General features: G+C 44.0%; 1 protein-coding gene across 2 annotated transcripts in view; it reads right to left on the minus strand.

Moving 5' to 3' along the window:
• Positions 1–12,987, minus strand: part of ANKRD11 (ankyrin repeat domain 11) — a 124,262-nt gene extending 111,275 nt beyond the window's left edge. For both annotated transcript variants that reach the window (XM_087728614.1, XM_087728615.1), the window contains exon 1: positions 12,642–12,987. The gene's annotated coding sequence lies outside the window, so the exon portion shown is untranslated. The remainder of the gene's footprint in view (positions 1–12,641) is intronic.
• Between the last annotated feature and the right edge of the window lie 2,274 nt (positions 12,988–15,261).

Below are 15,261 nucleotides of genomic sequence, written 5' to 3' on the forward strand. Positions count from 1 at the left end.
CACTTTCCCAGCCTTTTTTCTACCTACTTGAGGCTTTTCTGGCCCATTTGGGGGGCTTTTTCGTACCCTCTCCACCGTCCAGGCCTTCCGCACAGCCTTGAAGAACTGGCTCGCCCGTCAGGCCTGGGGATAAGGATTGCTACCCCGCCCGAATGTTGTATGCATGTTGCTCATTATTTTATTATGTGTTGTTGTCTCAACGTTGTATCCCCCCTTCCCTGGTTTTCTGTGCGCCGCCCTGAGTCCCCTCAGGGAAAAGGGCGGCCTACAAATACAAATAAACCTCTATAAACCTCTATAAACCTCTTTTTTGGCACATTTTTGAAGCTTTTCGAGGGTTTTTTTGGCGCGTTTTTGAGGCTTTTTCAGCCCTTTGGGGGGGGGGATGGGCCAAGAAAAGCCTCGAAAATGGCCCGAAAAAAGGCTGAAAAAGGGGTGGGTGGGCGGGGCTTTGGCAATATTTGGTCTATAAGGTGCACAGACATTTTCACCCCCTTTTTGGAGACAACAAAGTGCATGTTATAGTCTGAAAAATACGGTATGTCTTCTGGCACTTCTCATCATTTACTTATGGAAATCGAAACGGAGCCTCAAAATTAAGGATGACAAGAAGTTTCCTGGTTTTTGTTTTGGTTTATGGTGTCTGATTCTTTTTGTGTTTAGGCCGTAGTTTGCCTATCAATGCTACCAAATGGAGATAAGGCCAGTTCTGTCAATCTATAACAATGATGGCTAACCTTTTCGTTTTTGCATGCCGAAATCGTGCACACGCATGACTACACCAATAATGTAATGCCCCCTGCCCCCCTGCATGTACACATACAACCCCAATACTCCTCCCGTCCCACCCCACCACGCACTCCCCCCATGGATGTGCACGACCCCCCTGCGTCCTGTTTTGGGCACCCTGAAGCCTCCTCAAACCAAAAACAGGGCACAAAAGTGCACCCCCCCCCCATGCTTCCCCCTGACCCCCCCCCACGCATGCCCCCATGCCCTACGTGTCTCATGCATGTGTGGCAGAGACCCAAAAATCAGCGGGCCGGAGGGAGGCGCGCACACATGCGTGGTAGAGCTGACCTGGGCGTCTGCTCGTATGCCCGCAGAGAGAACTCCGCATGACACTTGTGGCACACGTGCTATAGGTTCGCCATCATGAATCTATAAGAACGTGATCTGTGTGTGTTGACTTTTACATAAGAAACCCACTGCTTTTATAAAAAAAAACCTTGAAAAGCCAGACGAACAAAGCAGAAATTCATTTTCCTTTAGCATAAATATTCCTTAACAACATGGCTACTTTAAATAAACAGCATAAATGTCAAGCTTTTAAGGACAAGACGGTCAATAAGATAACCATTTGTTTTTTATAAAATATTGTAAAAGGCATTTCTTCTTCATGGACACAAATGTGAACGTCTGCATTTCAAAGTATTAATATCTTCTGAAAGAACTCTATCACACAGAAGCAAAATATCTCTAATGAAATTGTTAGTTACCCAAATCTAAAATGCAAGATTTGAAACCCACTCAACAGATGCTATAGAAATTTTTAAGACCCCAGGAGGAATTCAATTCTTGTACTCAAAAGAACTATTTGTAAAATATATTTACATTACATCCCGAAAGGTGCTGGGAGACCTGCAGTCATGCTACAATATGTGAAGAACATCTCCAAACCAGCAAAATTCTATGGCCAAAAAACTGCAACATGACTAACACATCTTCATTTTAAAAAGGCACTATAACCTAGCACTTGTTAGCAATCACTGCTACATTGGACTGAGTTGCCATAACAACAGAAGAAAAAAAATTAAAGCAAAATGCAGTTCAGAAAAAATTATACCCCATAACAAAAACATGCACAATGCATGAACGTTAGCAGCATGGCTGATGGAATACTTCAGCACAAATCTCACAAATTGACAAAAATAAGGAGGAATGACTAACACAATTATTTTTCTGCTACATTCTTCATAACTAGTTTTTTTCCCCATTTGATGCAAACAGCCTTAGATCAGTAATAGCTTAAGAACAAATTGCTACAATTATATTTTAAGCACTAATGTAAGAGGCACGATCTCCAAATATACTAAAGCTGTGATTTCCCTATCAAAGAGAAGCAGCCAGTGAATGTGCAATGTGCTTTCCAAAACAACATATGGCACTGAACCAGATATTAAGATGATTTAAATTTTGAAATTATTTGGGCTAGAAAACATTTCCATTGCTTAAGGACTTGCAGTTTAAATGGTTATTTCCTTACGCCAAATACATTGCTGAAAACTTTTAAATAGAGTATTTCATATAGAAGTGTCAAACAAATCTGACCTACGTACCTCAAAATTATGTTAATACTCATCAATACCTCAGTTCAGATCAGCAACTAATATGTGTGAATGTAGACATTTGAAGTGGTTTATTTGCTTTTTTCTAGGACCTGACATAGTTCCATAAACAACTTATCAGAAACTGAACCAAATAAAAGGATTTGTTAAAAGCGAATAAAAAAGAGCAGATTAATTCAAGACTATTAAAATGTCACAGTCAAAGAAGAAAATCAAAACCAGGCCAGGCTCACTCAGGATTGCACTTGGATAATAAATCACAATCATTAAAAATATTTTAATGTAAATTACTATCTGTAGAGGGGCCAAAATAGGGTCCTTGAAAGGATGCATGCAAGGGAACTTCTATGCATACAGCTTTCATGGGACAATTATAAGATATGTCAACTTCCAATAAGCACAATATTTAAGCATAATTACTACAACATAACTCACTGCCTAGTAGGCACCTACATTATTTCAATAAACAAAAGGTATCAATTAATTGAAGTACACTATAAAGCTGAGAATCTTCGCTCTGGGAGCCAAACTGAATAAATAATAAAGAGAGCTACTGTTTCTTCCAGCAGATTTCACTCTGCTAACTCAACCTTAGCCACCTAAAATATAATGCTGGTTGGGAAAGTATCTACATGTCCTCTTACTTATTCCAAACTTTAGCAGGCGTGACTCATGAAGAAAGAATGCAGTAGTTTTCAAAGCTGCTGAACATGCTCCAGGAGGACCGTGTGATTGACTGGGGCTCTCTCTCCAGGCATTTCGTTCTACATAAACTTATCTTGCATGACAAAATGCAAACACTGCCTTTCCATCTTTCTAGAGACACTTTGGGAAGCAGGATTTTAACACTACTCTTAGATTTTCTCCTCAAAATAAATAAGAGCCCCTTGGTGACCTAAACTGGCACAGAGTCACCAATGTGATAACTGATTATTCCTTTTTAAAGGTTGCTGAAATGATTGTTGTATATAAAACTAATTTGTCAACAATAGTATATGGTAATGTTTATTACAGCCAAAGCTCTTTAGAAGCCAACAGTAGAAGGACACCTATCTGCACATACTGAACTCAAACCCTGTACCCAGACAATACAAACATAACTGATTAGGAGTGGTAAAATTGCCTTTTCACATTTCATTGATGAGACTTAGGAGGAAAAAAAAATCCTGGGATGCAAAGTAGATCTTTGCTACTCAGAGACAGATAATTGCTGCAATTATAGCAAATCTATTGGTCAGACTTCCTGATACTAAACAAAGTTATCTGATCTTGTACTAAAGTCACAGCAGAAACTCAAAGCATAATAAACTAAACAGTAATTATAGCAAATTACCTGTGTTAAAAGTATGTTTAGAGCAGAGGTCTTCAAACTTGGCAATTTTAAGAACTGTGGACTTCAACTCCCAGAATTCTCCAGCCAGTATAGCAAATCCACAAGTCTTAAAGTTACCGAGTTTGGGGAGCCCTGGTTTAGAACCATAAAAAGTAAGGTAAAATCTCCCTCAAACTCAACTGCTGCATATCCATCTTGTTTTCGTCTAACTATGCAAAACTGGCTGATGCTTTTTTAAGAAGTACATGATTGCAGACCAATGTTTACAATATTGATTTTTGAAACATTCAAATCAACCAAAGAAGATTTTATCTGGAATCAATGCTTCAATGTGTCAGCTAAAAATAACTGGTACAAAATGAATGAAATCAACTTACAAACTTTAGACTTTCTTTCTCAATTGCTGGATTGCAAGTACTAAGGCTTCAGCCTGAAAGCCAGAAAGTAACAATGTAGACTAATGGCACCACTTTTAACTAAAATCTATCCAGGACATATTGAAAATACTGGACAAAAGCCTCCAGTACAAGCCCACACCCCAAAGGAGAAAGAGGGTCAAGAGATTAATACAAATAAGGCTTGGATTATTCATTTGAAATCATAACTCATTTGCTTATTTCCAACACAATTTATTTGAAGAAATAATTAAAATTTAGAATTTACAAGTCACATTTAATACATTTTAAAAACTTACTAAAAAGAAGGTCAGAATGCAGTACATAGATCAATCCAGTTAATCTTCAGTTCAATCTTTTCAGGTGATTTTTACTAAGAAAGGAGGACTGGTTTGTAATTATTTTTATGTCCATAGCTGAAGACTGAACGTAGATCTCTCCAGTTAGAAAGCTTCTGCTTTTCAGGATCCACAAGCAATAATGAAGGAACAAGCAGTCAAGAAACACATCCTAGGCCAGCACTCTGTAGAGCCACAATAGAAGTCTTGTAAAAAATATATTCAGCTGCTATGAGGCGCCCACAGCTAGGAAGGTACAGATCAGAACGATGCAAGCGATGGTATTTCCCTTTGACACACTATGGACACAAAAACCGGATTTTGAAGAAGCGGTACTGATATTTCTGAACTTTGGGATTGGAGAAGATGCCTGAGAATACATGGACAGCCAAGGAAACAAACCTAGGGATGCACCCCTGAAATATCTGAAGGATCAAATTAGAGAGAAATCCGGGGAGGGGGGGAGGAAACCTATCTATGTGGTGACTAAAATGTCACATTATCCTACCAGTCTGCCTCTGGAACAAACCTCTGAATATTCAATCCAATACGATTGCTTTCTTGTCACAGCTATGTCAAAGGAATAGCAGCCATTAACTGGAACCCATTATTTCCACTTCCCAATCACACAGACCAAGCATTGGATCGAACTCCAGAGTCAACTCAAAACAGCCAAGACCAGAAAACATCTCTGAAGCTTGCTTAAAACATTTGAAAATATAAAACATTGGTTGTATTATTTAATATATAGAAAGCAACCGTGACTATATGTACATACATGCGAACAGTGAACGCACACTCCAGCCTAATAAAATGTGAACTAGAGTAGAACACAACAGCAAGGAAATGAACAATATTGATTTTCAGCAAGCAGTACGTGAACTAGGAAAAGCACTCCAAAATCTATAGGCGAATGACCTTTATCAGGACTAAATAAAATTAACACAAAAGGGTTGCCATGGATTTATATTTTTAACTGGGAAGCAGAATGGTAGAATCTACTTTCATTTTTTAAAAATGCCCATGTTCTAGTGAAGAATTCTACCCAGAATTGCCAGTTCTGATAACTGCATGATGCCATCCCTTTCCAAAATCAAAAGCTACCCTGCTTATCAGTTGCCAGGGGACCTAAGCGGGAGGGCCAGTGGCCTCCTGGTCCTGCATGCAGACTTATCAGAGGGATTTGCTTGGCCCCTTGGCAAATGACATGCAGGCTTTCGCTCTGTTGCTGGGGGGCTCTCAGATCTAGTATTTATAGCTCTTAATTTAAATGAAAGAGGAAACAAATGATTTCGTTATTTCCACACGAGTTCCCCAACCCACCCTGCCACCATTTTCCTGTAATAGTTAGATCTGTATTTCTCTATCTGTATTTCTACTTAAACTACTTCACGTATGTAAAACATAATCCTACATCCTCAGTTTATGTAATTACCCAATGAAAAAGTTATGAAAGCAATCATGCAGTTAGGTCTAAAAGAAATTTCTCCAAAGAACATGAGAATGCACTATGTGAAACACATTCACATTAAGCTCTTGGACACAGGAAGAACCTCAGCCCTGACCATTTAAACCAGGGGTGTCAAAGTCAATTTCATTGAGGGCCACATTGGGATTGTGTTTGACCTTGGGGGGGGGGAGCATGGCCAGGGTGGGTATGGCCAGCTTGACATCCCTCCTGTCAGGGGTGCCTGTGGTGGTCCGAGTGCTCTGCCAGCGAAAACGGCCTCCTGGGCTCTGCTTTCGGCTGCCACGGCCTCCTGCAACCCTCTGGCAGTGAAAAGGGAGCTCTGCGTGTGGCCCTGCCAAACTCCGCTTTCACTGGCAGAGGTTGCAGGAGGCCGTGGCAGCGGAAAGTGGAGCTCAGGAGTCTGTTTTCTCTGGCAGAGGCACCATGGACCAAATTTAAGTGCCCCAGGGGCCACGTGGGCATCCAGCCCCCAGATCTTGAGTTTGACACCTGATTTAAACTATTGCACAATATGGTTCATGCATCATTCTAAGGCAGCTTGTAAAGTTGGACTTAACACATTTCGCAAACACAGCCAATTATGATTTAGTAAATGACTTACACATAAACAAGGCATGTCTACACACTGGGTGAAGACTCAACCGTTCAGCTGACCATTAATTGAATTGAATTTATTATATTTCTATGCCACCCTTTTCCCAGAAGGGACTCAGGGCAGCTCACAACCCAAGTCGGGGGGGGGGGGAGAGAGATAGGGGATACAAATAGGGAAAAAAAGACATAGACAAACAATACCACAATTTTAAAAACAACTCAACAGCCACACCATTCGAGCAGGGACAGGAACTCATCAGCCCAGGCCTGTCGGAACAGCCAGGTTTTAAGGGCTTTGCGGAAAGCCTGGAGGGTGGTGAGGGTCCGAATCTCCACGGGGAGCTCGTTCCAGAGGGCCGGAGCAGCCACAGAGAATAGTCTTTGGAGTAAGTTCCATTATTCCACATCGGCAGCATGCCCAATGACCAGGGACATGGCTTCCACAGCTGCACATGGCCTTCCCAAATGCTAACAACATTCCTTTTCCTAGTCACAGCCAATGAAGGCAGCAGGACTATTAGTGGGCTATGGTTATGAAGTTGTCACTGCTCTTCACAACAAGCATATGACTGCTGTGCAATCATAAGGAAAACCCAAGATTGCTATTCTCACTGCCACCCTTAAAGCCCATTTGTTCACAACTCTTCCTTTTTCTAGCAAACATTTTAAAAACTGGATCATCTATAATAAAAAAATATGTTACCAACAAATATACAATCCTTATAAGGGTTAAACAGTTCTACAGATGAGTTCAGACAGTGCTTGATAGGTTTATAAAAATATTATTCAACAATTAAGAAATCTGCCCTTACAAACAGATCTGCTTTATATCAAACTCCATTCTGCTGTTACAAGCAGAATCTTCTCCACTTTTTTTTTAAAGAGGCGAAGAGTCTGCCCACAGACTCGAGGATAAATAATTTACCGCATAAATGCCAAGGGCAGTGCAGCAAACCAATGGCAGATGGCAGGGGCATTGCTGACAAGAATGTGGACGCTTACTTTTCTCTGTAAAAACAATGAAGAATGGAGGGGGGGGGAGGAGAATATCTGGCTTCTCTCAGGTCATGTTTCCCACCAGCAAAAAATTGACATATTTTTAATAGCTATGAGGAAGTACCTGCTGAATTCCCATACGTGTCAATTTTTCATCTAAACTGTGCCAACAGAACAGTCTTACTCACATAATGAGCTAAAAAAGCAGCTTGCTAGAAAAAGGACAGATTTAAGCACTGCTCAAAATCTATACAGCAACTTTCGAAGAAATTGCAAGATTTGTCAAAGAGGTTTAAATATAGTTTCTTCAATATTTAACGCATGAAATATGATTATAACAACAAAGGGAAATGAGAAATTAGATTAGCAATATTCCCAAAAGAGAAGCATGTCATTTCCACTTATAATTTCTCAATTTAATAGAGCAACTTAAATAAAATTAAGACATTCATATAAGATACACTGTGTAATCCTTTTAGTTTTGTAACATTATGTTTGTAGAACCAAAGGTCAGACTAAAACGTCAAGGAAAAAACATATCTTCAGGAAACTATTCTATAGTGTTATAAAAGAAGGTTTAAAAATTAGGTCAGGCCTCATAATTGAGGTTCAGCATTTTCTCTTAAACCCAACCAGTATATGAACCAAGTTTACAGAATTTTAAAACCACAGCAAAAAACCCCAAAACAAAACAAAAGGAAACCTGTCGAGTCAAGTCTTACTAAGACAAGATACCGGAAATCCTTCCCCCACTCTGGTGGACTCTATTCACTCTGGTTACTTAACCCCTGGGAAAATCCTCCCAGCCATTCATAGACCATCTGCACTGTGGGTAAACCAGAGAGCCACTGATACTGGTGTCTTTTTTAAAAATTCCTTTGTAGAAAATGGATATATTGACAATATCCAACTCTTAAAAACTCCTCATGGATGCTTCTCAAATGAATTCTCTATACAGGAGCATGTAGAAGCTTCTTAGGATACAAGCTGAAGCTGTAAATTACTCACTAGGAACCTGGCCACCTTCTAATGAGTCAGCTACTCTCTGAAACTACCCCAACTACCCCAGCCCCCCCCCCCCGCCTTTTACTGAGTTCCACCTCAGATAGCTAATTGTGAACTGTCACTTTGAGGTGTAAGATACTGTGGACCCCTCCCCAAAGTCTACCCTCTTAAGAGGGAGGTGTTTACCAAGATTTTTTTTTGAGACAAAGCCAAGTTTGTCATACCTCTTTCACATCTAAGTTGAAAACAAAACTATAGGCCAGCTCTCAGATTTGTCCTACGGGCTTCAAATTACAAATAGTATTTATACACCATGATAAACTTTAACAACAATCATTGTTTTATCTCTGTCAGCACATTATTTCTGTCCTTATTATGCTTCTTTTATTTTTCATACTGTCTCATGTCTGGTTTTCCTTAGATCTTCCAGTAGATTAAATCTTGAACAACTTATTCTAGATTCACCAGACTTGATATTAAAATACTTTGACATATCTCCCTGAAACAGCCTAATAATTTTAAAATGCCATTTACAGTGTGGTTTCCAAGTTTATTCTTGGCAAGAAAGCATCACCTTTAATATGACTTGATAGCAATTTCCAAATCATGATTAAATGTTCTGATTAAAATGTAAGTAAATCTGGCTTCATTTTGTTGTTGAACTGCTGTTGCAATATAGATACATTTTGTATGTTTTCCCCAAAATGCTCCTGAAGTATTGGTGAGACAATAGAAGCTTATTTAGAAAACTGCATGAACAGAGCAGCAAGATTAAAGGTTATCATTAAGACTTTTTTTAACTGAACCACACCAAGGAAATCTATTCCATTAGAAATAGTGAATACAACAATTAAAATTAAAAGACACATACATGGATTTAAAAAAAACCACAGTAGCAGCAGCAGCAACAATACTGCAGATATCAAGTCTGAATCAAAGGACAATGCAGTTTTTTACTCCACTCCCTGTTCTGTAGCCATAAATATTCTGAACCTATTTGTCCCTGTATTTTGGTTAACATACAAAATTGCCTTTTTGGCACTGCAGTTTCTCTCACTGTCTCCTAAACGTACCTTTAGTACCACACACACAAATTGTATTTTGATGTTATGTTTACAAATGCTAAGAAAAAGGCTTGAGAAAAATATTAAGCAAATTATATGAAGCATTAACACATTTCCTCTCTACTTTATAAAATCCAAGTGGTTATGTACACATGTGGCTCCCTTAAAGAGACTAGACTGATGATACGGTTGGATTAATGCTGCCTGATCACACTGAGGAACCATTCTTTCCTGACAAATAGAAGCCTCTCCTAGAAGTCAAAGCAGAATCTTCCACATCAGTGGACATTTTATTTTGTGAAGTGCAAAAACTAGAAATATTAATGATTAAGTTCTTCACAGTAATTTTTACAAAATGTTGTGATTTGGAAAAAAAATGCTTAAATTCAGATTTTAATACTCATAAGAATGCTATTAACCCAGAACATATACATTATCTTAATGAGACCTGGAACCTCCCCTCCGCCATGTAGTTAGAGCTACCCATTGTGTGTAACAACAGCCTCTCCTCATCTTCATCCTAGAGTTAATATTAGCACACCTGGTTTGAGCAAGGCAAACTGGTACTATATGAAATTTACTGGAGAAATATCTCATCTGCACAGTCCATGGAGATTCTTAGTCACCCAGTCATGATTGTCCCAAAGGTGCTTTTTCAAAAAAGCAACTGGACTTTCAGTTCAGAACTGAAAAAGCTTCTTGGATGAGAAGTGAAATGTCTTCAAAGAAAAATCAAAGTCAAGTTGCCTTTTGAAAAAGCCCCCTTGGGACTCATCTACACAACTTACCCTTTATTATTCTCTTTGGTATTTAAACCAAGGGGGGGGGGGAACACATAATGGGACTCTCCACAGCTATGTGCCAAAAAGTAATTATTTCAACATCTACATTTAGGTGAGAAGCACGGCCCATAAGCAGCTATCTGCCATCACTAGCAGGTCATGGTACCTCTTATTATGTGCTGCAATTTCAGCCTTTAATGATCTATTCCCAAGAAGTAAGAATGCTTTTAGCAAAGCCTTAATGTCTCTTTGCCATGAGAACTGAATTATGCATGCAGCTATCCATAACTCAGCACAACTGTACATGCAGCAACCACAATACGCACAGTGTTCTAACCTTGCTCCTAAGGCCTAAGGTTCAAAAGCCACGGCAGTCCCCAAGCCCAGCCTCCCAGATGCAGCCCTGTTCAACCGGTTTAGCCAGTTAACTCTTTAAGAGAGAATGCAGAATGTTTACATGAGCAGTAAATACTGGGTTGCCTATGTGACTATCTCTAGTCCGTAGAGAATTATATCCTAAAACACTCTCAATTCCCCAGGGAAGGACTTGGAATTGTTGTGTCCTTGCATAAAACAGTGCCCCATCGCTGCTCAATCTGACCAGTCTCCCACAATGCCTACTATAATTGTAAAATATTTCTTGACTTTGACAAAGAATTTTACTTTTCATCTACTTTCATCACTAGCAGCATCTCTAACATTTTAAGAAATCCTTTTCAGCATAAAATGGGACTCTTTCTTATCCAGATATAAGCCATCTACGGTAGTCAAAATAAGTTTTACTTTACTTAAACCGTATTCAAAAATTAGGGTCTCTTGAATTTCATTAAGAAACAAAAGCCAGAATAAAACTAGGGCCGCAGACATACAAAAACTGTGAGAGAAAGGGGGAAAGGTGCAAAATCCAGGAGGCAGACTCCATTTTTCCTAAGAGCAGAATTACTTCTAGGAACATTTCTGGTAACATTTCCAAGCACAAACATGAAAATCTCCCCGGCTGATTGTTATTCTCCTCTTTGCCTGCCTGACTAGGCTGTTCTGTTCATATTCCCTTTCTAGAAAAATCCCCAGAGATGCATTTGGCTTTAAAAGACAGTGACTGATCTGCTCCCTCTATGGCCATGTTCCTTGTGACAAGGGAGATCTGTATACAAAATAGGAAAGGAGGGGGAGGGGGAACCGTAGTTCCTTCCTGCAACTATCAAAACAGGGCAGTGATTTTGAGAGGAGAAGCAGATCCAAACACACCAGTCCTTGTGCCTCAATGAAGAGGCCGATTTTCAATCCGCAGGCACACATCCTTCGCAGGACAGCTGCTTTCTCTGGGAAAAGGGCAGAGGGCATTAGAGGGCTCAGTTCCTCAAGGCTTTGTGGGGGGGGGGATGATTTGCCTTTCTAAACATGTAATCAATCCTCTCCTTAAGAGGCGAGGTGGGTGGGAGGCTTTAAATTCTGTTTGAAGACGTACAGCTGCTTTTTATTTCTCCTTTTAGGAGGGAGCCCAAGGAAGAGGCTGAGCGATTTAGAGATTAAACAAGAAAATAAACGCAGTTCAGCCCGCCTGGCTGGCAGAGGGCTGCTTCCCTACACAGGCAGAGCCAGGCTGGCTGAGATGATCAAATATTAAATGGAGATTAGCAAAACCAAGTCGTTGTCTCCGCACCAATCCCGCCGCGGTGGCGGACCCTCTTCTTCCTCGGGGCCCAGGAGCCGCGCCTGCCTTTCACCTGCGCCCCCCACCCACCTCGGCTCGGGGCGCCACAGGCCGCCTTCTCTGCAGCCGCCTGGAGGTCGCTCTCCCCCTCCCCTTGGCTCCTCCGCGGTCCTGCTGGCCCTCGCCCCCCACTCCCGAGGCAGCCTCTCCTGCCATCCCCGCCGCCCTCCTCGTCGCCAGGCGGCCTCGTTACGACGCTCCGGGAAGGGCTGGCGAGAGGGGGGGGGGCTCCGACCCCGGGGGAGGCTGCGCAGACCCCGACCGCGGCCCTGCGCTTGCCAACCTCCGAGCGCGGGGGAAGCTCCGGCGGAGCCGGGCCGCAGAGGTGACCTCGAGCTCGCCCTCGGCATCCCGCAGCGCCCCAGCGCAGAGCCCCCCCCCCACTCGGCGGGACTGGGAGGGCGCCGCTGTCAGTCGGCCGCGCGACCCCTCCCCCGCCCCGGAGGCCGCCCCGCCCCGCCGCAGGAGCCGCTCAGCCTCCACTCGGGGCCTCCCACGCCGCCCCCCCCCAGGCCACGTGCTCCGCGCGCCCCCGCGCCCCCCCCCGCCCGCCCGGGCCAGGCCGCCGGTGGGGGAGGGGAGGCCTCGGCGCTGCTCTTACCCGGCGCTGCGGCGGAGACCGCCTCTTCTCCGTGGCGGCGGGAGGCCCGAGGGCGAGCGCGCGAGGCCTGCTCGCAGCTTCTCTTCCTGTGCCCGGCCCGGCCGCCTGCCTGAGGGAGCAGCAGCAGCGGCGGCGGGCGGGCGGGCGAGGCGGCGCGGTAGCGGCGGGCCCTCAGCAGTGCCGGCGTCGCCGCCTCCGGCCCACCCGCTCCATGGCTCGTCCGCCTCCCCGGCGGCTCTCGCTGCCTCCCCGGCCGCCGCTGGCTCGATGGGTCGCCCGCTCGGAAGCCCCGCCGCCCAGCCCGCTCGGCCGCCCGACAGCGCCGTTTCCTTCCTCACGGCACCGCCGCCCCGTCCGCCGCCAGAGCCGGCCCTCCCCATTGGCCCGATGAGACGGCCCTCCCCATTGGCTGGCGACGGAGCGAGGCGGCGAGGCGGAGCCCGGACGCTGACAGGAGCGCGCGTGACGTGTCCCAGGACCCTCGGGCCTCTTCCCGGCGGGCGCGTGCCCGCGCGCGTACGTGAGTGCGTGCGGAGGAGGGGCTCTCCCGGGCAGCGCAAGCGGGGGGGGGGAGGGGAGAGCGCGCGCGAGAGAGGCACCCTGGGATTGGTCGGAGTCCGGCGGATTAGCCAGTCTCCTCCGAGGTCACGTGAGGGGCGCCGCGCTGCCCCGTGCAGCTGTTGCCAGGGTAACCGACGGGGGGGCTGATCGCCGCAAAGGGGCCGCCTCGCCCCGCACCGGGATGGCACCGCCCGGCCGAGCACGGGAGACGCCGGCCGGAAATGCGGCTGCTGCCGGCGGCGGCCTCCGCGCCGCCCTGTTCCCCTGCTCGCCAGTGCCTGGCTGCGCCCGGGGCTTTGGTGACAAGCCCTCCCGGGCAGGGAGACGCTTCCCCTGCGCTCCGCCAAAGCAGCGGCTGCACCTGGCCTCGAAACTCCGGCGGATCCGGCACGGGCCGAGCCGCCAAACGGGAGCGCGGGGCGTCGAGGGCTCTTCCGGATTGCTGGGAGAGTCCCGGTGCTAGAAAATAAGGGGATGGACAGAGACACACACACACGTTTGGCATCAAGTGCAGCCCACCTGCCAAACATTTATACCCCGCCTTTATTTTTTTTTCAAAATTAAACCAAAGCGTGAACATATCTAATAGCCCTGCTCCCATTTCCCCACAACAACCCTGTGAGGTGGACTGGGCTGAGAGCTGGCTGGTGCCTAAGGCAGGACTGAAACTCTCCACCACCCACCCACCACCCAGTTAACCTTCACCCATAGACCAAACTGGCTCTATTCATACCCCAACATTAAACTCCCAGGAGGCTTTGAAACGTTTAATATATATATTTCTATGGGTTAGGAATTCCAGGGCTGCCCTCTCTTGTTTTTTTCCTCCCTGTGAGGGGAGAATAAACTCGGAAGACAAAAAGATTGTCCACTGATGACCCAAGATTACTTGAGCAATTGTGGAGAACATGGTGGTTGCCCCAGAAGTTGAACTCTTTCTATCCCATGCCCAAAATCTAGGAGTTTTTTAAAAGATTATTTGAATTAAAAGAATAAGTCCTACATGGCCTACCGTATGCAGCAGCGTTGCATTTATTCATACTGCGTTGACCCATCACCATTATTTCTTTTTATTCACATTCTCCAGCAACTTGAAAAAAAATCCTTCCAAAATCCCCCACTGATGTCATAGCTGGAACATGGCTCTGTGGGATGGCTGGAGGTTGGACGTGTTCCCAAAGGAAGCTTTATTACCACTCAAAGGATTGCATGAAATCACCTTTTTTCCAAGGTTACATTTCAAGCGTTCAAAGAGTAGAAGATAATGCGTACTATTATATATTAACTCTGAATGGCTGCAATTAAACTTCAGATTCAGAGCCAAAATGGAGACGCCTGTAATTCTAATAATCTATTATAAGTATCCTCTACAATAAGTTAAAAAGCATTATGAGAAAAAGCATTATGAGAACCAAACCAGACATTGCTGAGTACCCTTTTATAATTTTACATGCTTCAACCTTCCAGCATACGAAGCTCCAATCAAGGCAGCCATTTACAGTATTTCACCATAAGAAGCCGATGCCTATCAATGCAAGTGACAGATATTTTTTTTCTCCTGGCACACTTCCTCCACAATCACTTTCAAAATGTCACTTCTGTCAATAAAGCCATCTAGTTGAATTTTATGTCTATACATCAAATGTTTCTCAGTTAAGGACCAGTTATCTAAATAGGCATGTAGATTATGCAGTAGGCTCTCGGTTTGGTCACAAGTTTACTCGTGTCTCCCAGAGGAAACCAGTTAACATCCTGGTTGTGTCTGTCACAAAGTTGATTACTGGGATATTAACATAGGGGAAAGTTTTGCAAGTTTGTTGTTGTTTGGAAGTTGTTGGAGAAGGGAACCATTTATTTAGGGAAGAGCAGTGAAGTTTCTATTCAATGAAATTGTGAAAGCCTTTCAAGCATTACAAATTTGATCTTCAAACAAAATGTTAACACAGCTTTAACATTATTTCTGCCTAAACTAACTTTATTTTCTAACCACACTGCATTGAATCTGTTGCTCAACTATTAAATATCTCCTTGCTTATCCAACTGAGCAAATTCTCTTCTG

The sequence above is a fragment of the Thamnophis sirtalis genome, unplaced genomic scaffold (assembly GCF_051295495.1).
Source record: "Thamnophis sirtalis isolate CommonGarterSnake01/CBP01778 unplaced genomic scaffold, rThaSir2_p1.2 scaffold_14, whole genome shotgun sequence".
NCBI lineage: Eukaryota > Metazoa > Chordata > Lepidosauria > Squamata > Natricidae > Thamnophis > Thamnophis sirtalis.